Genomic DNA, 25,312 nt, shown 5'->3' with positions numbered 1-25,312 from the left:
ATTAAATGTACCTACGACAAAACGTTACCAATCCTGTGTTAAACCAATATGAAATCATTAAATCGCACCAAAACGTAACAATTCCACAAGCAAGGATTCCTGAAAACTTCAAATCATTTATAATGGACATTTTGGTGAGGACCTCCACATTAACTTGTTCATTTTCATTCTAGACATCTCAACGAAGATGAAGAAGAATATGGAAGTCTGGGTGTTTACAGAGCAGTCAACAGTCGAGGTTATTATTTTACGGTGCCCACATGCCATGAAAACCATTATTTTTATTTAATTCAACCATATTCGCTCCATATGTGAAGTATATAGAGTCCACATACTGCTTCCAGGCTTTTCTGTATTTTAGAACACAGCCATGATACACAATTTACATATAACGAAGGTTTGATAGTCCCAAGAATTAACAAAAATATGGGAGTCGAACACTACAACATATCGTTCTGAACATTTTTGATTTGTTTGCCGACGGATGTAAGAAGTCAAAGGCAAAATAAAGGAATGGGTAAATGATCAAGAGTTAATTTTATTTCATTTCTTCTCTCTTCTTTATGGTCAAAATGGTTAAAAACTTTAAAATGTACTCCACCGACAAGACACACAAGGTGGCTTGGTGGGTGTCTGCAAAAAATGTTAATATGTTTAAAATTGTTATTTAAATAAATTCATACAATAAGTTGGGAATCGACAACGGGGCAAATCCCTCTTAAAAACAGACCACAGTGCCTACACCAAGCAGAAAAAGAAAAATCACCAAATCAGCACTGACTTGCCTTGTATTTGAAGTCAGTTACTCAAAGTAAATCTTGCCCAATCGCCTCAGCCGTTCCTGCAAACTATTTGAACTTTTTCACTTGTCGTGTGTGGTATCTAGACGAAACGATCGACAACCCACCCCACTCTCCCCCATATTATTATATACATATTACGCCGAGTCCATAAAACGCCACACCGACTTGATTCCAGTATCACAAATTAAAGGAAAGCCTCCTAAAACCACCATCGGCCAAAGCGCACACTACATAGAGGAGAGTACCATACGTAGACGGCTGCGTGCAAGTCTTATATAAAAAATAAATGATTCCAATAATGAAACGTTGTAGGTATAACGCGAATAGGCTCAATTAGTTATGTAGGCGAAATAAAGGCGGGATAATTTGATCATATTAGATAAATATGCTGCTAGCTGCTCTACTGCGCCCAATGGAAACAAATCTGGACAAAGTTTTACCACATTTTTAACTGATACTACTACCATTATGCCGCTATCCTGTAGGGGTAGCGAGAGAGGATGGAATGCCACATTCGTCTGTATTTACATAAACGTTTATTTATTTAATTTTCATTTTAGTAAAGTTACAATAAAATATTATTATTTAATTCATTTGCTAGACATTTCCACTTTTCTTCTTCTTCTTACCCTTATTCCCACCCAATGGTGCATAGGACACTGTATCGTATTGACGCAGTGTCATATTGAACTTTACCTATAGGAAGGCAAAGTGATTACTCCTGCGCTTCAGGAACTAGTCCAGGTATTAACTAATATTAAATAAATTTGTCCGCCTCCGTAGTGTAATGGTCAGCACGCTCGGCTACCGTTTTGGAGGTCCCGGGTTCGATTCCCAAGGGGGTAAAATAAATATAAGTGATTTTTTCACTGTAATATTTATTCAATATTACCATGGACTGGTACCTGAAGCGGAGGGCTGATCACCTATCCTTCATGTGTAAACGATCAAGATAACACTGCGTTTGTATGACACAGTGCCCTATGCACCATTGGGGTGCGGATAAGGGTTTTATTATTATTATTAATAAACATTAATAAATATTTTAAATCCCGGGTTTGATTCCCAGGAGGGGGGGGGATCAAATAAATATAAGTGATTTTTCACTGTAATATTTATTCAATATTATCCTGTACTGGTATCTACCTGAAGCGGAGGGCTGATCACCTTTACTTTATGTGTAAACGAACAAAATAACACTGAGTTTATATGATGCAGTGCCCTATACCCTATGTTGGGGAGCGGATAAGGGTTTGAATAAGATGAAGAAGACAATCACAACGTCGCTAATTTGTAAAGGTAGCTAAAAAAGACGGAACGCCACATTCGTCTATCCTGACATAAACTTCTAGTTATTATATTTTTATGGATGTCTAAGTATTTTCAGGGCTTACGACTTGTCATAGACTGGTTAAGTGGTTACTTTACACAAAAGCAACATTCACCATTCTACACATGATTGATAACCACACTACTCAAATCTTTGGAACGCCTTGATGGAATGACACACATGAGTTCACAACAGCCATCTGTGTTGGATTGAGATAGGTTTTATTTAGCTCATACCCTTTTATTTGGATGTACGCAAGATTCGAACCGCGGATTATTTTTAAATTCTGGGAAACACCTGAAAATATGATTGTACATTTTTCATACAGCTTATAATTTAACCACTTACTTTTATTCACTATATTTTGAGTGTGTCCAAATATTTGTTCACAAATCTGTGTTTTCCTGAGATTTATTACATGTGTATCTAGGTGTTATAAAAAATTGAGTAGTGTGGTTGTCAATGATGGGTGGAATGGTGAATATTGCATGTGTGTATCATTGACATATCGCTCACTTATTTCAACAACGTCATAAATGAAAAAACTTGATTTTTCAGGAGATCGTTTTTAAAGTTTAAAAATAAAATGAAATGTATTGAAAATAAATATCAAGCCACTTATTGAACTTTTAACTGTGTAACAGATCTTTTTAGGTAAAACCTGAATGTTTTTTCTCCATTTGAAAAATATTCAGTATTAATTAAACAATACCTTTTTAAAATGCAATAAACAACACTTTCTGCCCTGTAGCGGGTAAATATTGAGTTAAAAATATGTCTCTTTTGCTGGGATATAGTACATTTTCTGGGCATTCCGAAAACACGCACAACTGAAAATTTACGATTCTTGATTTATGACGTTCTTGAAAGGAGAAATACAAAGAAAATAGAAGTAAAATTAAGTAAAATTAATTAAAGTAAAATTCAATCGAATAATTTAGTTTGATTTTGGATGTATTACCCGAAAATCTTACTTAATCTCTATCTCCAGCCAATTGGTACGGGGCACTGAATAGAATCGCCGTGATGTTATTAACCTGATCGCTAATTACAGGACGGTTGGGTGATCAGAAGAGATACAGATGATAGCGGGTAAATATTAAATTAAAAATATGCCGCTTTTGCTGGGATTCAGTACATTTTCTAGGCATTCCGAAAACGTGCACAACTAAAAATTGACGATTTTGATATATGATGTTCTTGAAAGGAGTAAGCGATATGACAGGATGTAAGCCCTATAAATACCAAAAAAAAAACATATTCTTCTTCATCGATGTCAAAATGTAAAAATAAGTCCTAAGAGGAGAAACCCTGATTTATAAACAAGTGTTTGGACACTCAAAACGTACTGTTGGAAAAAATCTTTTTTTATGCTGAGGAATCTTAGATTTTAAAAAACTTATTTTTTGTCTGAATTACGACCTTTTTGTCTGTTGAAATAATAAAAATAAATTGTATAAAATTACTCGAGTTTGTCATACTAAGAAAACTGAAGAGATAGAATAAAAAGATAATGATGGGAATAGTTAGTCCGAGGAAAGGTTTCCCTTCAAACATTTTCTTAAATAATTGCCTCGGAATTGCCTCTATGCAGATGACTCGCAAAACGTAATACGTTTCTGGGTACATCTGCCTTTCGTCTGGGTCCCATTTGCCTTTGATTTGGGGGTACTCTGCCTTTGATTTTGAGTACTAATATCGTTACAGCGCAGGACCGTGAGAGGGCAAAATGCTCGGAGTATTTTGATTCGAAAAAACTTTAACCCGTAATATGTACATACTTCGACTTAGGGAGGCCTCAAAATTACATGGATCTATACTAAAAATAATAATTCTGGATGTCCTTACCAAAACGTTACATTTCCTTTATAAATGATTTTAAGTAATCAGGAATTCTATCCTGTAAAATTGTAACGTTTTGGTGCGATTTAATGATTGCATAATGGTTTAACACAGGATTGGTCACGTTTTGTCGCAACTTTAATTAAGATTTCGATAGAATACAGTAAACAGAATAGATTTGGATTTAAAGTATTTTTGTGCAATATAGGAAATGTAACTTTTTGGTGAGGACCTCTACAATTAATTGTATCATTTCAGTAATTAATACATATCGCTCACTCCTTTCAAGAACGTCAGAAATCGAAAATCGTCAAATTTCAGTTGTACGTGTTTTCGGAATGCCCAGGAAATGTGCTATATCCCAGCAAAAGAGTCATATTTTTAACTTAATATTTACCCGCTACAGGGCAGAAAGTGTTGTTTTTGCACTTTGAAGAAAAGGTATTGTTTAATTATTATTTTTTTTTAAGTAAATATTTTTCAAATAGAGAAAAAACCTTCAGGGTTTACCTAAAAAGATCTGTTGCACAGTAAAACGTTCAATAAGTGGCTTGATATTTATTTTTAATACATTGTGTAATATTTTCAAACTTTAAAAACGTTCTCCAGAAAAATCATGTTTTTTTATTTATGACGTTCGTGAAAGGAGTGAGCGATATGTAATAATATTTGAAAGTAAAGAGTATGTATTCTAATCTTCCTGAAGTAAGAGAGTTGAAATCTTTATTTATGTGTAATATATAAAATACTTTACGAAATATTTTGCATATTAAGACGACTAACGCTATTTTTTCTTTATTTATGCTGCATATTTTTTTCCGTACATATTTTATTTTATTTTATAAATAATATTTTTATAGTTGAGAGTTTAATCAAATATTTTTGTGCAGATTTAAAAAATTATGATTTAATAATCTTAAAAGCTGTCTACTAAATAAACAGCATTAAGGACGTACTCACAAACATTCAATGCAATACGCGACCGGCTACTCGAAAAGCCACACGTGTTATCCGCGCACATTTTTTTAGAATATATATTGAAATAAAGAGTAATAAAAAAAACACGAATTGAAAATATATTTTTTATAACTCCTTCAATAACTTTTTTCTTTTCAAAACTTTTAGTTTTTCAATACAAAAACGGTGTTTTAAGCAAAAAATTAAATCATGTTAAATGTTACCAGGGTGTTAAGAAAATTAGCTCACAGGCTATTTACTACCCCGCCTTAAGACTTTATATTTTTGAAGCGATTAATGAGTATTTATTTGAGATTGAAAAAATGTTGCAATATTTTTTATTACATTTCTTAGATATTTGTGCACATAGAACCTTATCCTTCAGATAAAAATAGTAATTCAGCTATCTGAGAATCTCGACTCGCTATGGCAAACTCAAGGCGAGAGTGGAAGAGACAGCACTATCGGTAAGGCAAGTGTAATAGAACGAGACGCATAACCCAATCGTGTGACCAATCATTAAAGGTCAAATTCTCAACTACAACAAAACTATAAAAAAACTATTTTATTATTAAAATCAGAGTTGAAAAAAAAAGTTATATATTCATAGTTTATTTTTTATATGTAGAAATGGGTGTAAATCTGAACAAGGAATAATTATAAACATTAGAATGAGTTCTTTACGGTGGTATGGACATATGGAGCGAATGGATAACGAGAGATTTATAGAGAATATATGTGGCGAATGTGAACTGGAAAACAGAACCAGGACGACCGAAAAAGACTTGACACAATCAGATCAATCAAGACTTTTCGGCCGTTCTAGTTGTGTTTTCCCTTTCACATTGCCAAATTTACTTTCTTAGTTATTCTCTCGTTTCCATTCGCTCCACATGTCCATACCACCGTAAATAACTCTTCTTAATCTTTTCAATTATCCCTAATTCGGCCTAATTTTTCTTTCTTTTATCTTCGTTTAAATTCTGTCATACAGTGATTTTCCACACATTCGTCTGAGGGTGCGCATTTCAACACCGTTTACTCTGTTATTTTTTCTCTAATATATTCAATTATTGAATAAAATAACAACTTTGTAGTTTTTTCCACATGACCAGTCCGACATCATCAGACCAGTCTGATGATGTCGGTTACCACAAAACCCGGTTACTAGTCAAATAAAATTAATGTGGAAAAAACTACATAGTTGTTATATTATTCCATAAAATGCAGTTCCACCAAGAAACGTCAGTCCAAAACTTAAATCTTCGATATATCGCTCACTCCTTTCAACAACGTCATATGTCAAAAATCATCAATTTTCGGTTGTGCATGTTTTCAAAATGCCCAGAAAATGAACTATATCCCAGCAAAAGAAGCATATTTTTAACTTAATATTTACCCGCCACAGGGCAGAAAGTGTTGTTTTTGCATTTTGAAGAAAAGGTATTGTTTAATTTTTGTTTATTTAAATATACTAAATATTTTTCTAATGGAGAAAAAACATTCAGGTTTTACCTACAATGAACTGTTGCGTAGTAAAAAGTTCAAAAAGTGGCTTGATATTTATTTTTAATACATTTCAGTATATTTTTAACTTTAAAAACGATCTCCTGAAAAATTAGTTTTTATTTGATGTTGTTGAAAGGAGTAAGTGATATGTATCCTTTCCAAATACAAATAATATTCTCAATATTATTAATATTTAAAGCATTTACTTTGTGGTTAGTCATTTTTACTTATTTATTTTTTTACAAAAATGTTAATAATATTAGTATATAACCACTCATCGGTGAGTGGTTTTATACTAATATTATTAACATTTTTGTAAAAAAAATAAATAAGTACATATAAATAGTGTATCGTAAAAAAAATCAAATAGAAACAAAATAGGATTAACATGGTCACCCTTCCAAAGACGTTTTCCCCATTTTTTCCACCCTCCCGGCCTACAACACATAACCCTTGTAGCCTCCTAAGGCCACCCCTCCCCCCACACCCACCTACAGGCCACCCTCCCCCCACAGGGAGTCCGCACTTCTATTACGCTACACATTACAGTATGACAGGTGATTTGGAGGACATTGTTGAAATAACCCGCTTTATCAAAGAGAAAATAATATACTCGTAAATTATGTATGGCGTTGGGCGTCCACGGTCAAAGAGTGTGTTCAAACATTTATTTATAATGATGCATGCTTAGCTGTTGGGTAAATTAAAGATATGGTTATACTTAAATGGATTAAATATTAAAATCAAACACTGATTTTTAAGGTCTACTAAGTTTGTTTTTAATATTCAAAATATAATTTAATAAAAATACAACTATTTAATTTTTTACACATGAATTTTATTAGACCAGCAACCAGGTTTCGTCGTAACCGGCATCATAAGACTGGTGTGAGGCTAGACAAAAAATATATATATATATATATATATATATATATATATATATATATATATATATATATATATATATATATATATATATATATATATATATATAGAACTTCCAAGAATTTGAGTAGTGTGGTTGTCAATAATGGGTAGATTCGGTGAATGTTACACGTGTGTAAAGTAATCACTTAAACTAGCCTATGACGGTCGTCAGCCCTGTAAATACCCAAACTTCCGTATTCTTCTTCATCTTTGATGTGTTAAAAATAAATATCCAGCCACTTATTGAACTTTTTACTGTACAACAGATCTTTTTAGGTAAAACCTAATGGTTTTTTCTCCATTTGAAAAATATTTAGTATATTTAAAAAAATAATTAAACAATACCTTTTCTTTAAAATGCAGAAACAACACTTTCTGCCCTGTAGCGGGTAAATATTAAGTTAAAAATATGCCGCTTTTGCTGGGATAAAGTACATTTTCTGGACATTTTGAAAACATGCACAACTGAAAATTGTCGATTTTTGATTTATGACGTTCTTGACAGGAGTGGGCGATACGGGGTTTAAAAATAATACAGATTAAAATTGTATCAACTCTTAAATTTTTGACCTATATTGGATAAATTATGAAGGAGTAAGAAATATTTAAAAAGAAGCGATTAGCTTCGAAACCGGTAGATATTTTAATTAAGTTTCATATTAAAAGATTTGCAATGATTTTAAAACAAAGTATTAATTCTAAAATTTCTGCACTTCTGCACCGTTCGTTTAAACGTCAGTTATACAGGAAAAATAGTTTTTTTTTTACCTTTTTTCGGTTCCGGATAAATTTAAGATGAAAATATCATTTCGCTCTCTGAAAATGTCAAACGCACGCGAAATTGATGGCGCAATGACAGATCAACAACATGTGACGCAACAACGACACGTTTCTCGACTGTTTTCTGTTAAAAATAAAATTAATCGTCATACAGAATTGTAGAATACAAATATAAAAATTATTGTTTTGCCCGTCTCCGTAGTGTAATGGTCAGCACGCTCGGCTACCGTTCTGGAGGTCCCGGGTTCGATTTCCAGGGGGGTCAAATAAATATTAGTGATTTTTTCACTGTAGTATTTATTCAATATTACCCTGGACTGGTACCTGAAGCGGTGGGCTAATCACCTTTCCTTCATGTGTAAACGATCAAGATAACACTGCGTTTATATGACTCAGTGCCCTATGCACCATTGGGGAGCGGATAAGGGTTTTATTTTATTTTTTTAAATGCAATCAATGTGTCGTTACGTTGATGAATTTACCAAATAATTTTATTAATTGATTCGCCAGTCACTATGTGATAATACCGATCCATTTAAAAATTATTTTTACTTGGTAATATTCTAATTACAGTAAAACAATGTATGGAAGTGAAGCATGGAGTTGGCAAAAGAAGGATAAAGTAGACTAAATGCAGTCAAAATGCGATTTCTCAGATGAATGTGCGACAAAACGATGTATGATAGATGTAAGGATAAAATACAAGGCTGAGATAAGCATTATCGATAAAATTAAGAAAGGTGTGTTGTGATGGTTTGGACACGTGGAACGTATGAGTGAGGAAAGAACGGTTAAACAAATTTATGAGACGAATGTAGTTGGAAAAAGAAGCAGAGGAAGACCGAAAAAAACTTGGCACAATCAGGTATGTCAAATACTTGAAAGCGGCCGGGTCAGGAGTCGTTATAATCGTCGGGTATGTATGAGGAGATGCGTGAATGTAGAGGCGAAGAATGTTTGAAAAGACAGAGTGGTGTAGCGTTCGATTCTCGCTGCCTACCCCTGCAGGGAAGCGTCGTGATGGTTGGTTAGTTTTTTTTAAAATATATTTTATAGCCATAGTTTTAATTGTGTACTAGCAATCCACAACATTTTGAGTGTGTCTGAATACTTGTATCAAAATCAGCGTTTTATCATTGAAGCCATCTATGGTCGGATGAGTAAAGTTTTTATTTAGCAGAGTCACTTTTATAAGTTTTATATGTATACATCCAAGATCCAAACCGATTTTTTTTCATACTCGGCAACCCGTGAACATGATTTTTGTATCTTATTTTATTCACAAAATTTTGAGTGTATACTACTACTACTATTACCATCACGCTGCTTCCCCGCATGGGTAGGCAGAAAGGATGGAACGCCACACTTTTCTGTCCTGTCATACACTCCTCGCCTCCTTCACATCCATACATCTAGTCATACACGCCCTCCAATTACGCAGACTTTCGACACCACCAGATTTTAGGTTCTGATTGATCTGATCGTGCCAAGTCGTTTTCAGTTGTCCTCGTTCTGTTTTCCCACTCACATTCGCCACATATATTTTCTTAGCCATTCTCTCGCTATCCATTCGCTCCACATTGAGTGTGTAAAATATGTAAAATAAGTTTCTCAGTATGTTAAATAATTTGGGTTTGAATCTTGTACACAAATAAAAAGAGTCTTCGCTAAATAAAAGCTTCCTTAATCCAATTATAGATGGCTGTAATTAACTTAATCATGGAACGTCGTGAGATTGATCATTTATGTATGACTTTATTGTATGACCATTAAATTTGAGTAGTGTGGTTGTCAAACAAGGTTACAATGGTGAATGTTCTTCTTCTTACCCTTATCCGCACACGATGGTGCATAGGGCAGTGTTGCATCGGATAAAACACTGTCATCTTGATCATTAAATACACGAAGGAAAGGTTCATCAGCCTTCCGCTGCTGGTACCAGTCCAGGGTCATATTAAATAAATATTTGAAAAATTAATAATATTTATTTGGAACCCATTGGGAATCGAACCCGGGACCTCCAGCATGGCAGTAGAGTGCTTACCACTATGGTGAAATCATCTACTCATTTTTTTTAAATTTCAATTTTCACAATCAACATGTCTTTATTATCGATCTTTTTCTTACAAAGTCTTTATTGAGATTTAAAATACAAAAAAAGTATAACCACAAATCACAATTTACACTTTACGGTAACGTACATAGAACTACAAGATCCATAACACAAAATCTAAGACATACCTCTTTTGATCAAAAAATAATATAAATTATTATAATTTTTTTTAAAGCTGTAAATAAAATTTTCTTTAACAAGTGACGAAATATAATTACTTCTCAGAGTAAACATTTTACACGACATCTGTTTCTTTCTAAGTTTAAACAAAAGTGATCACTTAAACCTACTTATGACGGTCGTCAGCCCCGTAAATGCCCAGACTTCCATATTCTTCTTCATCTTTGATGATATGTCAAAAAATAATATGAAAATAACTCCTGTAATTGGAGATAATCCAGATTTTGCGAACAAGTATTTGGACACACTCAAAATGTTGTATATGAAAGTTATATTCATATATGGATTATTCAGTCGTGTCGTATTTGATTGCACAAACCATTGTCTAACATAATTTTATAAATAAATTTGTATATTGTGTCCTCGGCACGGGATAACTCAGCGAGGGCACATTATTTTAATTTTTATTCGTTATTATGTATGCAAAAATAAATCAATACACGTCATACCTTAAGGGTATATTTTATTATGTGTATCAAAATAATTTAGACATGTAAATCGAATGAGTAAAAAAAGAAAAGGTAAATAAATTTATAAGGCCAATAAAGTTGGTAATCGAAGCAGAGGAAGACAGAGAAAAATTTGGCATTATCGTATTTTATATAATTAAAGGTGGTCAAGTCAGGGGCCAGAATGATCGGCGTGTATGTATGAACAGATGTATGAATGTGGAACAGGCGAAGATTGTGTGCAAAAACAGATTGGTGTGGCTTTATATTCTCTCTGCCTACCCGTGCATGGAAACAGCGTGATGGTTAGTTTGTTTTTTTTTTTATTAAAAAAAAAAATATTTGTGTTTTTATTATTTACAAAAATACTTCAACTGCATAATATTTCTGTGAGCCTAAGCAGCTCGTTATTAAAATCAGGTATAAAATTGTAATAGAGAGGGTTCGAACCGAGAAACTATGACTCAAGAGTCCGCGACACTAGCCACGGGACCACAACGCGATATTGTTAAATGCAAAAAAACCTTATAATACAATAATAAAAAAAAGTATCCGGCTGAATTTGTTATTGTTGTACATAGGTGCCTACGTGATTTCGAAAATTTTCTTTATAAGCTTCACTGTTCCTCAGTTTTCGGTGGGCCCGCATTTAGAGCGGTCTAGTTCGGACCTGTTTACTTAAAATCAATCGAATCTGTCGATACAGATCTGTATTTATATTGTGTAAAAAAAATAGTGAGTTTCTCGTATTCTAAAATATGTTACTCTTAAATTTCGTACATGTTGTTTCGTTTTCAAGTGATTTTCTATTAAATAATGCAAGCGCCAATGCTTGAAAGTGCGTCATTATTATTGTCACAATTTCTACGCAGTATTTAAGTTTATATTTAAAACGCATATTTTCGTATCAAATAATATTAAAATATAATTCGATAAGTGAGTGAACTATTTTTCCCTGTATCCCTATATGGGGCAGAATCATGGACTTGAAATTTAAAATCCAGTGAGAAACAATCATTTAATGCCTTCAAAATGTGGTCGATTTCTACGTAATATTTATATTTATATTCTTAACTTATACGCATATTTTTTTAAGCAAAGCTTATTAAATTATCACTCGACGTGTGAGGACACTGTTTTTTTCCTATATTCATATATGGAAATGAATCATGGACTATATGTAAGTTTAAAACCACGTGAGAAGCAAAGATTTGATGCTTTCGAGATATGGTGTTGACGACGTATGCTCCAAGTTTTGTGAACTACAAATATATAAGGTATAAGAAGAACAAACATTTTCGTTAAAGAGATAAATATAGGTGTCAGATTTTCTTCTGTGTTTGATATGAGTTTTTCAGTTTTTCGGACATATTTGCAGAAGAAACAGTGACAGACTTTTAACGTTAATAGTGATGGTTTTTTTAGATGGGAATTACATTTATTATTTACCATGCTTATTATGTACAAGGTTTATAGATAATTTAGTGGATTTTTGTTTCTTCTAGCTAATTAAATATGTTTTATTTGAATCTGTGTTGGGAACAGGAGGGATCTAGTGTGGGCAAATAGTGATGGTAGGGGTTGTAAGATCGTAGGCGAAAATCAACTGCTCGATAGATTGACTGAATCAAGGCGCTACGAGTTCATCAGTGGTTGGGTGATGTGGATTGTGAAGTATCAGTAAAGGTGGAAGACAACCACATAGTGTTTTAAGAAGAAGAAGACAGGATGGTCTCGACCCTCAGCAAGGAGGACCATGGCACACAAGAAGGAGACAATTAACAGCATTCACGCCAATCAAGTATGTACCTTTATAAATTATTTGTTAAAATAAAATTGATTACTGTTGGGTAATTTATCGGCCTCCGTGGTGTAATGGTCAGCGTGTTAAGCTACCGTGCTGGAGGTCCTAGGTTCGATTCCCAGGGGGGTGAGAATTTTTTTTAGTGATTTTACACTCTAATATTTATTTAATATTACTCTGGACTGGTCCCTGAAGCGCATATAATTAAGGCTGATCACCTTTCCTTCATGTGCTTACTATCAAGATAAAACTGTCTTTATATACAGTGCCTTATGAACCATTGGGTTCTTATAACTCTCATCCGCACACAATGGTGAATAAGGTACTGCATCATTTATAAATAAATAGCGTTATCTTGATCGTTTAATATATGAAGAAAAGTTGATTAGTAAATATTACAGTGAAAAATATCCTATATTTAATTGACCCCCCTGGGAATCGAATCCAGGATCGCAAGCATGGTAGCCGAATACGCTGACCACTACGCTATGTAGGCGGACAAATAAAATCATATATTTATTTCCGTTTATTTACCCTGACCCGATCTTATAAAAAAACATTTAAATTCTTCTCATTTAATACATCGAACAATAATATTATAATTAAATACAACAGGTGACAACTGATTATGAAATAACTGGTTTAGTAAATGCGTTTCAAATTATTGCTTACAAATTTAAAGAGTTTGCATTTTATGAAAGCACAGTGAATGCTGTTGAAATGCGCTCCCTCAGACGAATGTGTGGAAAATCATTGTATGACAGAATTAAAAACGAAGATATAAGAAAGGAATGTAAGGCTGAACAAAAAATAATTTAAAAGATTAGGAAGAGTTCTTTACAGTGGTATGGACATGTGGAGCGAATGGATAGCGAGAGAAAGACTAAGAAAATACATGTGGCGAATGTGAGCGGGAAAACAGAACGAGGACGACTGAAGAAAACTTGGCATGATCAGATCAATCAGAACCTAAAATCTGGCAGTGTCAAAAGTCTGGGTAATCGGAGGGAATGTACGACTAGATATGTGGATGTGAAGGAAACGAGGAGTGTTTGCGGGCACAGAAGAGTGTGGTGGTCCATTCTCTCTGCCTACCCTTGCAGAGAATCGGTGACATAATGATATTACATTTATTGCGTAACTATTGCATCACGTTGTGCCATCAAATAATCAATAAAAAAATCTGATTTTCCGCACATTCGTTTAAGGGATCGTCTTTATCGTTATATATTTTTTTCATAGACTACCTCTATGTTTGAAAAAAAAACTGGATCATGAAGGTGTACATATTTATAAATAAATACATATATACCTTTAAGTTCCAGTTTTTCTTCTTCTTTAAATTTCACAATATCACCAATGTATTGCACTCAATTAAAAAAAAAAACTAACTAACCATCACGCCGCTTCCCCGCAGGGGTAGGCAGAGAGATTAGAGCGCCACACTCTGTCCTTGCAAATATTCTTCGCCTCTTCCACGTTCATGCATCTCCTCATACATACCCGCCGATTGTTACGACTCCTAACCTGACCACTTTCAAGTATTTGGCATACCTGATCGTGCCATGTTTTTCTCCGTCTTCCTCTGCTTCTTTTCTCACTAACATTCGCCTCATAAATTTGTTTAACCGTTCTTTCTTCACTCATTCGTTCTACATATCCAAACCATCTCAACATACCTTTCTTAATTTTATCGATAATGCTTATCTCAGCTTGCATTCCTTTCTTATTTCAATTAAGTATATGTTAATTTTAGTTTAATGTTTACGTGATAAATTAAAATAAATTTTGGGTTCCTTAATGACGTCCGTACAAGGTTAAATAAAAAAGTCATATTTTTATTAATATGGAAGTTATAACAAATGAAAATTAAAAGTTATTAACTAATTTTAAAATAAATTGCGTCAACGGTAGAAATTTTCCATTTTACTCAGTCATCATATTATTTTTTATTTAAAATAAGACTCCGAACGGGCAGAAAATAATTTTTCAATAAAATATTTCATTTATATTTTATTTTTACACTTACCTGCCATTCAAGGTATCAAAATGAATTTCGTAATTTTTCATTAATAATGCAATAATTTAGTTTTTTACCCAGGGGGACTGTTGGAATGTTTTGACTATGAAAAGGGTTAAGTGGGCTAAAAGAGTTTGGAAACCAATGGTTAAAGATCTTCTTTATGGTTTAAAAATATTAATAAAATAAAAACTTGAAACAATGATTTCGACTTGTCATGACATTTTTAAACGAATGTCGTAATAAGGCGTAATTTTCACAAAATTCGATTTTTATGTTTTTTAAGTATAAAATATAATTTCGTATAATCAATAAATAAATAATATATACATTAAAGGGAGTTCTAAAAATTAAACGCCTACCTTTATGTTCCAGTTTCTTCTTTCTTTCTTCTTCCAAACTCACAATGACACATCACTTTCACTTATTTAAGAATAAAACACTAGTTGAGTTCTTACTTTATCCAAAATTATAACAATATCACTTCAACAAAGACTTTGGTATCTTTTCTATGCACTTAAAACGTGTCACAAAAAATATTGAACAACTTATTGAAATAGCATTTTCCCCCACATATTGGATGGCCGTCGTAAATTATACGAATATCCCGTAATCTAGGGTTATACTTTATAAAGCAATTAATGTAATAAGAAAAATATTTTTTGGATATTTTATAAAGAGAAATATTCGTATTTTTATGTTTTACAAAAATACTTGAATTTCATACTATATGTGAGCCTTATCGGCTCATTATTAAAAATAGGTATCAAATTGCAGTCTACTACCAATAGCTTAAGATTTTTTACGGTATTAATATATTAATAAACATAAAATAAAAACTTGAATCAATTGTTTCGACTTGTCATGACATTTTTTAAAAGTATGACGTAATAAGGCGTAACAATTATCACAAAATTAAATTGAATAATAATTTTGTGATAATTTAATAATTAAATTTGGTTCGAACCCACTCTAGTGGGTTCGAACCCAGGCTCAAGAGTCCGCGACACTAACCATAGGACCACAACCCAACACATTGTTTGCTTTTACTCACTGCCAGTATAAAAATATGCACTAAAGAGTAATATATTATTAATTTAAGTTTTACTTAGTAAATGCTACTATATCTTTAAATCTATTGTGACACGTCAGCTTTCCAAACGTAAAACACAGTAAGGGACATTATTTTTGTAGTACGTTTTTTTTTGCATTTTTGGACTAAGTAGATTCTACTTAGTCCAAAAATGCAAAAAAAACGTTTTACAAAAAATGTCCCTTACTGTGTTTTGAGTTTGGACAGCTGACGTGTTTCGTTGCTTTACGCATGATTTTCAAGCACCGTATCGCACAAAGCAACTGCCGAATAAATCAATGAAAAGAGTAATATATTAATTAAAATCAATATGAATAATAATATCAAAAACCGACACCGAATTTAATGCACCGCAACAAAGTTCACCGAACTCAACTATCGTATTAAGATGTATTTCATAACTGAGATACATAATTGTGAAGCGTCTTCACCAAGCGAGAAATATCTACATATGTAGGTTGCAAATTATTATGAAATGGAGATGCATTATTTCATAATTGCCAATACAAATTAAATTAAATTGAAAACTTAAAAACGAAACAAAAGTTAGTCTGTCCCCATCAGTCACTTTACGCATAACTAGACCTTTTTATTTGAGTTGAATTCGAATATTGACACATACTGGAACACTGATGATGAGGAAGACGGAAACGCGCAATGGGAAATAATTATTTATTATCGAAAATTACAAAATTATCAGGGCGAGAAAGGCAAAGCGACGCCAATAAATTGAGCCGAAGCACGATGTTTGACTTCTTATCAGTATTGAGTAAAAACAAAAAGAAAACACGTCACCAAACCGATCAAATAATACTCAGTACTGAAAACTTAAAGGACAAACAGCGCGACGTATTACTTTAAAAATTATAATTGGTACTCCACCCTTTATATACTATTTTAAAGCAGTTACGTGTGGTGGGGAAAATATTGTAAACATATCGCTCAATCCTACCAAGAACGTCATAAATCAAAAATCGTCCATTTTCAGTGGTGCATATTTTTGGAATGCTTAGAAAATGTACTATATCCCAGCAAAAGCGGAATATTTTTAACTTTTTAAATATTTACCCGCTACAGGGCAGAATTCAAGTTTTGAAGAAAAGGTATTGTTTAATTATTTTTTTAAATATACCAAATATTTTTCAAATGGAGAAAAAACCTTCAGGTTTTACCCAAAAATATCTGTTGCACAGTAAAAAGTTCAATAAGTGGCTTGATATTTATTTTTAATACATTTTATTATATTTTTAAACATCAAAAACGTTCTCCTGAAAAATCAAGTTTTTTGCTTTATGGCGTTCTTGAAAGGAGTGAGCGATATGAAAGTCAATGAACTGTGTCTCTTCGTTCTTCTCGAATAGATTTATGAAAACATAATTTTATTTTTAAAAATACACAAATTCTTGTAAAATTTTGCAATAATTTTTAAGGCACATGCAAAAAGTACGTATTGTTTTAAATATTCTTAAATATAAAACAATGTCTATCCATTGCTTCAACCGAGTTGTGTTATAAGTGGTAAAATTAAATGAAATGTAATATGAAATATTCTCAATATTATCCATATTAAAGCATTTACTTTGTGGTTAGTCATTTTTACTTATTTTTTTTACAAAAATGTTAATAATATTAGCATATAACCACTCACCGAGATTTTTATGTCCACCGGTTTCGAGACGTACCCGTCTCTTCGTCAGGACAGGTCAGGATGCTGTGGTACTGATTATCCTGACGAAGAGACGGTTACGTCTCGAAACCGGTAGACATGAAAATCTAGGTGAGTGGTTATATACTTATATTATTAAAATTTTTGTAAAAAAAAAAACCATGCACAAACTAATTTGGAAGAAACACACGTAAACCGCCAACACTAAAATTTTGAAATTCACAAAAAAAAACTTTTTGGTAATTTACGTATTTTAATAATATATTTAGATTGTTTTGATTTGACGATGGGTCCATGGTTATTATTTTTTTAAAAATATATCTCTTGATTGAGGTCACCGGTGGTGACACTTTAAACGCCATGGGGGGCCATGGCGTTTAAAGTGTTTAACTATTAGTTTATATAATGTCAAAAATTACATTTGAACTTTGATTATTGCCATAATAGTAAAATCAAATGTTTACTTCAATTATAAAATAATATAAATCGGAGGGTTCGTATTTTAAGAAAATCTTAGTTTATTAAAAAATATCATTCCTTATACTGTATGTTATAAGCCCTGTGAATACCCAGATTTCGATACTCTTCTTCATCTATGTTGAGATGTGAAAGAAAATTAATCCTAAATGGAGTAAACCCAGATTTGTGAAACGACATTTAAACCCACTTAAAATGTTGTAAAAAATAAAATGTGCTGAAACGTTGTCCCCGATACAACAAACGAGCATATATTTACGACAACTAGCAACGGATTAGCTCGATCGGAAGGCTTTGCCAACTTTCTTTGTTCACAAGCGAAATGTCTCATTTTGACGGCGAAGCCTTCTCCTATAATGTTTTATTCCACGTGACTTCTTCTTGATATTTTTTTTTCAGCAAAATGCTCCCTTAACGTTTCATGTGTGTATCGGCGCTACAGAAATATAACTCACATTTAAAAATATGTATATTTAAAGAGATTAAAAAATTCATTAATTGATTCGGCAGTCACTTTGTTGTAAAATCTATCCATTTTTAATTTAAGTTTTACTTGTAAATGAAAACACTAGATTTTTACTGCTTGAGATATATTTATTTTTGGAAGCTACAGTTGCTTCCGTCTTTGAAACAAGTCGTTAAAATAAATAAAACTCAAGTGGTAAAAAATAATTTTTTCATTTATAATTTCATTATGTCTTACCACAAAGTGAATGCCGAAACAATAAATATTATAATTTTTGCTTAGTAAATACCACTATTTATGTATTGAAAGTTACTTTATCCTCACGGGACTCATACATATTACTCTGTTTAAGCATGTATAAGTACGGTAAGCAACCCCGAGTGCCTTAGACATTGCTGCTATTATCTTTTTCCCGTACTTTTCCTTCTCCACTGCCATTTCTATAAAACAGTAATATCCTTCACTCTGAGTTCTTTCACTTACATCTATGCACCTAATATCTAAATATCTGTATCTCTTTATGCTATTATTCATAAATAATTTGCATTATAGATCCAACGCGATGCCCTATGCAACACTAGGAGTGGATAGAGATTTAAAAAATAGGAAATATAACCCTGGTTTCTATAACTTAAAACCATTTACACGTTTGCACGTTTAACCTCGGCTCGTAACGCATGTCTGTATTGAAAACTATAGTGCATGTTGGTCTTCGGGTCGACCAAAAATCACATGTGTTAGACATTTTGTGTAGTTTTGAGTGTGTAAATGGTGCTATGGTGGTGAAGGGTAGTATTGTTTGCGTGCTGTATTAGTGATTGTCCTGACGAAGAGACGGGTACGTCTCGAAACCGGTAGACGTAAAAATCTCGGTGAGTGGTTATATACTAATTTTATTAACATTTTTGTAAAAAAATAAATAAGCAAAAATGATTTAAATATGAAGAATATTGAAAATATATAAAACCATTTAGTATAAAACTACGTACATTTTTTTACCAACGTCTTAAAAAGGTTAATATATAAAACTCTTGTTAAATACGGCTAGTTTTGAGAACTACAGATGTTATCAATGCCAGGTGAAAATATGAAATGTTCTAATCGAGTCCTACGAATAGTGTACAAAATCAAAATATGTATATCTTCAACATTTTGAGTGTGTCCAAATACTTGTTCACAAAATCTGGATTATCTCCAATTACAGGAGTTATTTTCATATTATTTTTTGACATCTCATCACAGATGAAGAAGAATATGGAAGTCTGGGCATTTACGGGGCTTACGACCGTCATAGGCTGGTTTAAGTGATCACTTTACACACGTGTAACATTCACCAATTCTACCCATTATTGACAACCAAACTACTCAAATTCTTGGAAGTTCTATATATATATGAAACAATTTAGAAATTTCATATATATAGAACTTCCAAGAATTTGAGTAGTGTGGTTGTCAATAATGAGTAGAATTGGTGAATGTTACACGTGTGTAAAGTGATCACTTAAACCAGCCTATGACGGTCGTAAGCCCCGTAAATGCCCAGACTTCCATATTCTTCTTCATCTTTGATGAGATGTCAAAAAATAATATGTATATCTTCAATTACAATGATTAAAGAAAACACTTGTTTTTTTACCACTTGTGTTTTATTATAGACTACATGTTTCAGAAGTTAAACTTCCATCATTCAGGTCTGTATAGTTATTATACAGATCTGAATGATGGAAGTTTAACTTCTGAAACATGTAGTCTATAATAAAACTCAAGTGGTAAAAAACAAGTGTTTTCTTTAATCATTGTAACATGTCTTACCACAAAGTTAATGCCGAAACAATAAATAAAATAATTTATTATTAGATTAAAACCAATATTTTTAGCTTTTCCACTTTTTTATTTGACCAGCGACCGGGTTTCGTCGTTACCGACATCATCAGACTGGAGTCTGACCAGTCTGATGATGTCGGTAACGACGAAACCCGGTCGCTGGTCAAATAAAAAAGTGGAAAAGCTAAAAATATTGGTTTTAATCTAATAATAAATTAAAAATGCAATTCCATCACGAAGTGTCAGTGGATAATATAAATCTATTAATAAATAAAATATCTTCAATTACATTGAAAATGGGAAATTTAACACTACACATAAAATGATCACTTTTAACCATACAAAGAGAGAATTAAGCCATGTAAATACAAAAACTTTCATATGTAATGTTTCTTCGTTAAAAAATCTTTAATATTTTGTTCATTACTTCTTCTCTGTCTTTTCCCTCATTACTGAAGGCTGTGAAACTCGTGGAAGGAATTACAATATTTGTAACACTAATTTTTATAAAATCCTGTTGGCCCCGATTGAATACGATCACTTAAGACATGCTATTGTCCATTTTTTCTGTTTATGAGGGTCAAACATAGACACGTATGGTACTGAACCACGCATATAACCCTTACACAATGATAAACTTTCTTAAACTCTCGAAAACCCTTTTTTCAGTATTTTTTACAGATGTCTTTCTTCAAGGTTCAATTGTAACCAGTGCGTACTTTAAATTTAGTTTTTTATTTAACTTTTACTGTGAACTTTCATTAGGGAATAAACTGAATACAGAAATGATAGACATTTGACTATATAAAATATACACGTACATATTAGTTATGAGATTTTCTTCACAAAATATTTGAGTGTGTATAAATCCTTGTCCATTAATCTGGGTTTCTCCACTTTTAGTTTTGACGTCTCAACATAGATGAAGAAAAATATGGTCTAAGTAAAAGTATATATAATAAGTCTGGGTATTTGCAGGGCTTATGATTATCGTGCTGGGAACAATGTGAATGGTGCACTGAAATCAGTTATAGCAAATAAAAACCTATCAGCGGAAGCTAAACTGGCAATGCACAACGGAGTCCTGGTTCCAACTCTAATGTATGGAAGTGAAACATGGAGTTGGCAAAAGAAGGATGAAAGTAGACTGATGCAGTCGAAATGCGATCTCTCAGAAGAATGTGCGACAAAACTATGTATGATAGATGTGCGAATAGTGAAATAAGGAAGGAATGCAAAGCTGAGATAAGCATTATCGATAAAATTAAAAAAGGTGTGTTGAGATGGTTTGGACATGTAGAACGAATGAGTGAGGAAAGAACGGTAAAACAAATTTATGAGGCGAATGTTATTGGGAGAAAAAGCAGAGGAAGACCGAGAAAAACATGGCGCGATCAGGGATGCCAAATACTTGAAAGTGGTCAGGTTAGGAGTCGTAACAATCGGCGGGTATGTATGAGGAGATGCATGAACGTGGAAGAGGCGAAGAATGTTTGCAAGGACAGAGTGGTGTGGCACTCTATTCTCTCTGCCTACCCCTGCGGGGAAGCGGCGTGATGGTTAGTTAGTTAGTTAGTTTTTATGATTATCGTTTTTGACCCTTTTTGAAAGTGATTAGAATTCTTGTATTGTTTTTTAAAGAATCAGTTACAATAATTTATAACATTAACCCCCTATAACGTACCCTCCGATAATGCGGTACCTATTTCAACGATATAGGGAGTTCACTGTATTAAATCTTAAATAAGTATTGAAACCCTTATACGCACCCCAATGGTGCATAGGGCGCTGCATCATATAAACACAGATCGTTGAAACATTGTCTTGATCGTTAACACACGTAGGAAAGGTGATCAGCCCTCCGCTTCAGGCACCAGTCCATAGTAATATTAAATAAATATAAGAGTGTAAAACCACTAATGTTTATTTCGCACTCCTCTGGGAATCGAACCCAGAACCTCCAGCCCGGTAGCTAAACACGCTGACCCTTACACCACGGACAAACAAATAACAAAAAAAAAATTGGACATTTGTGGTTTTTGTCTCAGAGCCTTCAAAAGTAACTCTACGTAAATTTGCTATAACAACTTTGTAGCGCACAAAATTCCGTGAACTATTTCGGTCGCTATTCGGCGGCCATTTCCTCCTTTTAATAGAAAAACGTCTTTCTAAATCCGAAATTTAAAATCGCATTTCAAGAAATTCTTTTCTTGGACGGAAAATTTGTACTCGGCGAGCGTGTGGGGGTGTCTGTGTGTGTGCACATTGTGTTGCACGTACGTGTGTGTGTGCTGGGGGTGTCGTGGCGGAGGGGGGAGGGGCGGGGGGAGAGGGGAAATGGTCACTGCACGCGAGAGCGGTGGAGCGGGAACAGGTAAATCGGGGGAAATTAGGGATGGGAGGGAAAAATCGATGTAATCGACATTTAAATATACAATTTTCAACCAAAATTGATTATTTTTTTATTATTATTTTTTATCGTAATATTCGGTGAATTTCCGAATAGCGTTAAAGATTGATTGTTAACATAGCAAAATAAAAATTATATTAAAATACATTAAATTGTTTTTAATAAAATAATAGTCAATTTTGGATTTCTCCACCTGGCAGGAAACTTGTATCCTTTATCATATCAATCACTGAGGCGTGCTAATGACGAATATCCTTGTTAATTAGTCTGCTATATCAGAAATACGGACGTGTTTAATCCTTTGAGGCACAAAGTTGTTTTGAATCAACCTCTTTTAGTTGTATATTAAAAGCATTGATAACTTTATGGTAATAAAACACTCCTTATCATCCATTGTTCCTTTTGTGTAATACCACTTTTATAAACACTGATTCATGTCTACCAGTTTTGGAAAATCATTCCATCATCAGGTCATTAAAATAAAATTATTACGATTTGACATTTGTTTATTAATAAAATTTTGAAAGAGAGAAAGAAGATAAATGAATCACAATGTCCACTTTTAAAGAATATTCTCAGTGTGATCAATAAAATAATTGACAATCGATTGTCACAGGATCGATCCAATGAGGTGCCCTGTGCACCATTTGTGTTCGGATACGGATAAATATATATTTTTTAAATGTTATCATTACTAAAAGGTTGTTATTTAACTAAGTTTGTTGAAATATTATAATGTTTTTTTTTATTGAAGATACTTTAAAACTAATTCTTTTTCATCTTTGTTAAAATGTCAAAAACGTTAAAAAATTACTCATGAACGGATATGATCCAGATTTGTGAACAAGTATTTGAACACACTTAAAATGTTCTAAATTAAAAATTATTGTTAAAAATAATAGATACAAAAATGTCACATATGTCAATGGTAAGGTTAAGTTTGTGAACAAGTATGTGGACTCGCTCAAAATGTTGTAAATTAAAAATTATTGTTAAAAATAATAGACACTAAAATGGCAAATATTTTTGGTAAGGTTAAATTTGTGAACAAGTATGTGGACACGCTCAAAATGTTGTAAATTAAAAATAATTGTTAAAAATAATATACACAAAAATGGCACATATCCTAGGTTAGGTCTTCCCGAGAGAATTCAACAGAGCTTCATATATTATGTATTTATATTGCGCGATGGTTTTCAACAAAAATAAAATTACCTAAAAAAAGTTAGTTGGGCAACAATTGAATTATCCGCGATCGATATTCCCACCACAGTCACATCCCTAGAGCCGTTCGGCTGCCTTTCCCTACGTAGCCTCCGTCGGCAGTTTCGTGTCGACATCGGTAGAGGGCGGTCGCTCCTCTCGACCTACTCCCGACCAACCTGGACTAACCTGTTGTGAAATGCGCGCGCGTTCTTTCATATTGTGAAATTTGACGTCGAAGTGCCACGCGAAAATTGGACTATGTTTTCAAAAGTAAGCAATAGATAATATTTGATTAAAAAAAAATCCCTCATTTTTTACTATTTTTTTTTTTTAAATTAGTAAAAATCGGAAAAGGGTATTTTTATCGGTTTTATTAAATTAATTTTTATTATTATCTATGTACCAATCAAATACTTTTATAATAAAATTTATTTCATATAAAAAATGAGATTTTATTAACGTCTCATAATTTAAAAATATTTTTTTCCATTTATATTTTAAGTTAAATACATTTTTCGTATATATTTTTTTTAAATCGTTAAAATACTTTTTAAAAATTTGTTTTACTTTTTAAATTTAATTTTATAAATTTGTTTCGTAAGTTTTAAATTTATGGTGAAATATCTACGAAAATATTACGTGACTCATTGCTCTAAAAGAGGGTTTAAATATTAAGATCTTAGGTTTTTTAAATGAGGCATTTGAAAAAATATATTTTTAGTTATTATATTATGTTCACCGAGGATTCGATACACCGAAATAAGTATTTTTTTATTATTTTTAATTAAAATGTTCTTAGATTAGTTGGGTATACTTAATATTCACTCAATAAAAAAGTTTTTTTTTGAGTTTCCTTTCACCTAAAAATATAACTTTTAAGATTAAAAAAATGTATATCTTTTAAAAGTTTGATGTTGCCAGTCAAAAAGTTGAATTAATTATTGCTCATTAAAGAGACTGTATTTGAAAAAATATCCTTTATAATGTCAATTGAATATGGAATTAAAAAGGTTTAGACAATAAAGTTAACGTTTTAGCTATTATTTTATGTCAAGACAACACCTTATCAATCATATTCATTGTAAGATACACCATGGGTTGTGATGAAAGTAAATATATCGTTTTCGAAAAAAATAAAAATTTATAAAAACTTTTATTTATCGTTCCGGCATTTACTTTGTGGTGAGACATGTTAAAATTATAAAAAAAACATTGTTTTTATACCACTTGAGTTTATTACTGACTGCTAGTTTTGGAAACTAAGTTTCCATCCTCAGGTCTACCATACTAAGCTAAGTTAGTTTATATGTAGACCTAAGGATGGAAGCTTAGCCTCCCAAACTAGTAGTCATAAATAAACTCAAGTGCTATAAAAACAAGTGTTTTCTTTAATAATTTTAAAGAAAACATCCTTGTAATCACTAAAGTTACTTCTTCAGAGAGAAAGAAATACTAT

At 32.5% G+C, this 25,312-nt stretch overlaps 1 long non-coding RNA gene across 1 annotated transcript in view; it reads right to left on the bottom strand.

Annotated features, from left to right (window-relative positions):
• Positions 1-16,637, bottom strand: part of LOC148300555 (uncharacterized) — a 134,742-nt gene extending 118,105 nt beyond the window's left edge. The window contains exons 1-2 of the long non-coding RNA XR_015838930.1: positions 16,603-16,637; positions 15,077-15,218 (exon numbers count right to left, since the gene is read on the bottom strand). This is a non-coding gene — a long non-coding RNA (uncharacterized LOC148300555). The remainder of the gene's footprint in view (positions 1-15,076; positions 15,219-16,602) is intronic.
• Between the last annotated feature and the right edge of the window lie 8,675 nt (positions 16,638-25,312).

Source organism: Brachycentrus maculatus, unplaced genomic scaffold, assembly GCF_059751285.1.
Source record: "Brachycentrus maculatus isolate JH-2025_06_01 unplaced genomic scaffold, ASM5975128v1 h1tg000693l, whole genome shotgun sequence".
NCBI classification, from domain to species: domain Eukaryota; kingdom Metazoa; phylum Arthropoda; class Insecta; order Trichoptera; family Brachycentridae; genus Brachycentrus; species Brachycentrus maculatus.
This window is presented reverse-complemented; position numbering and strand designations above follow the sequence as displayed.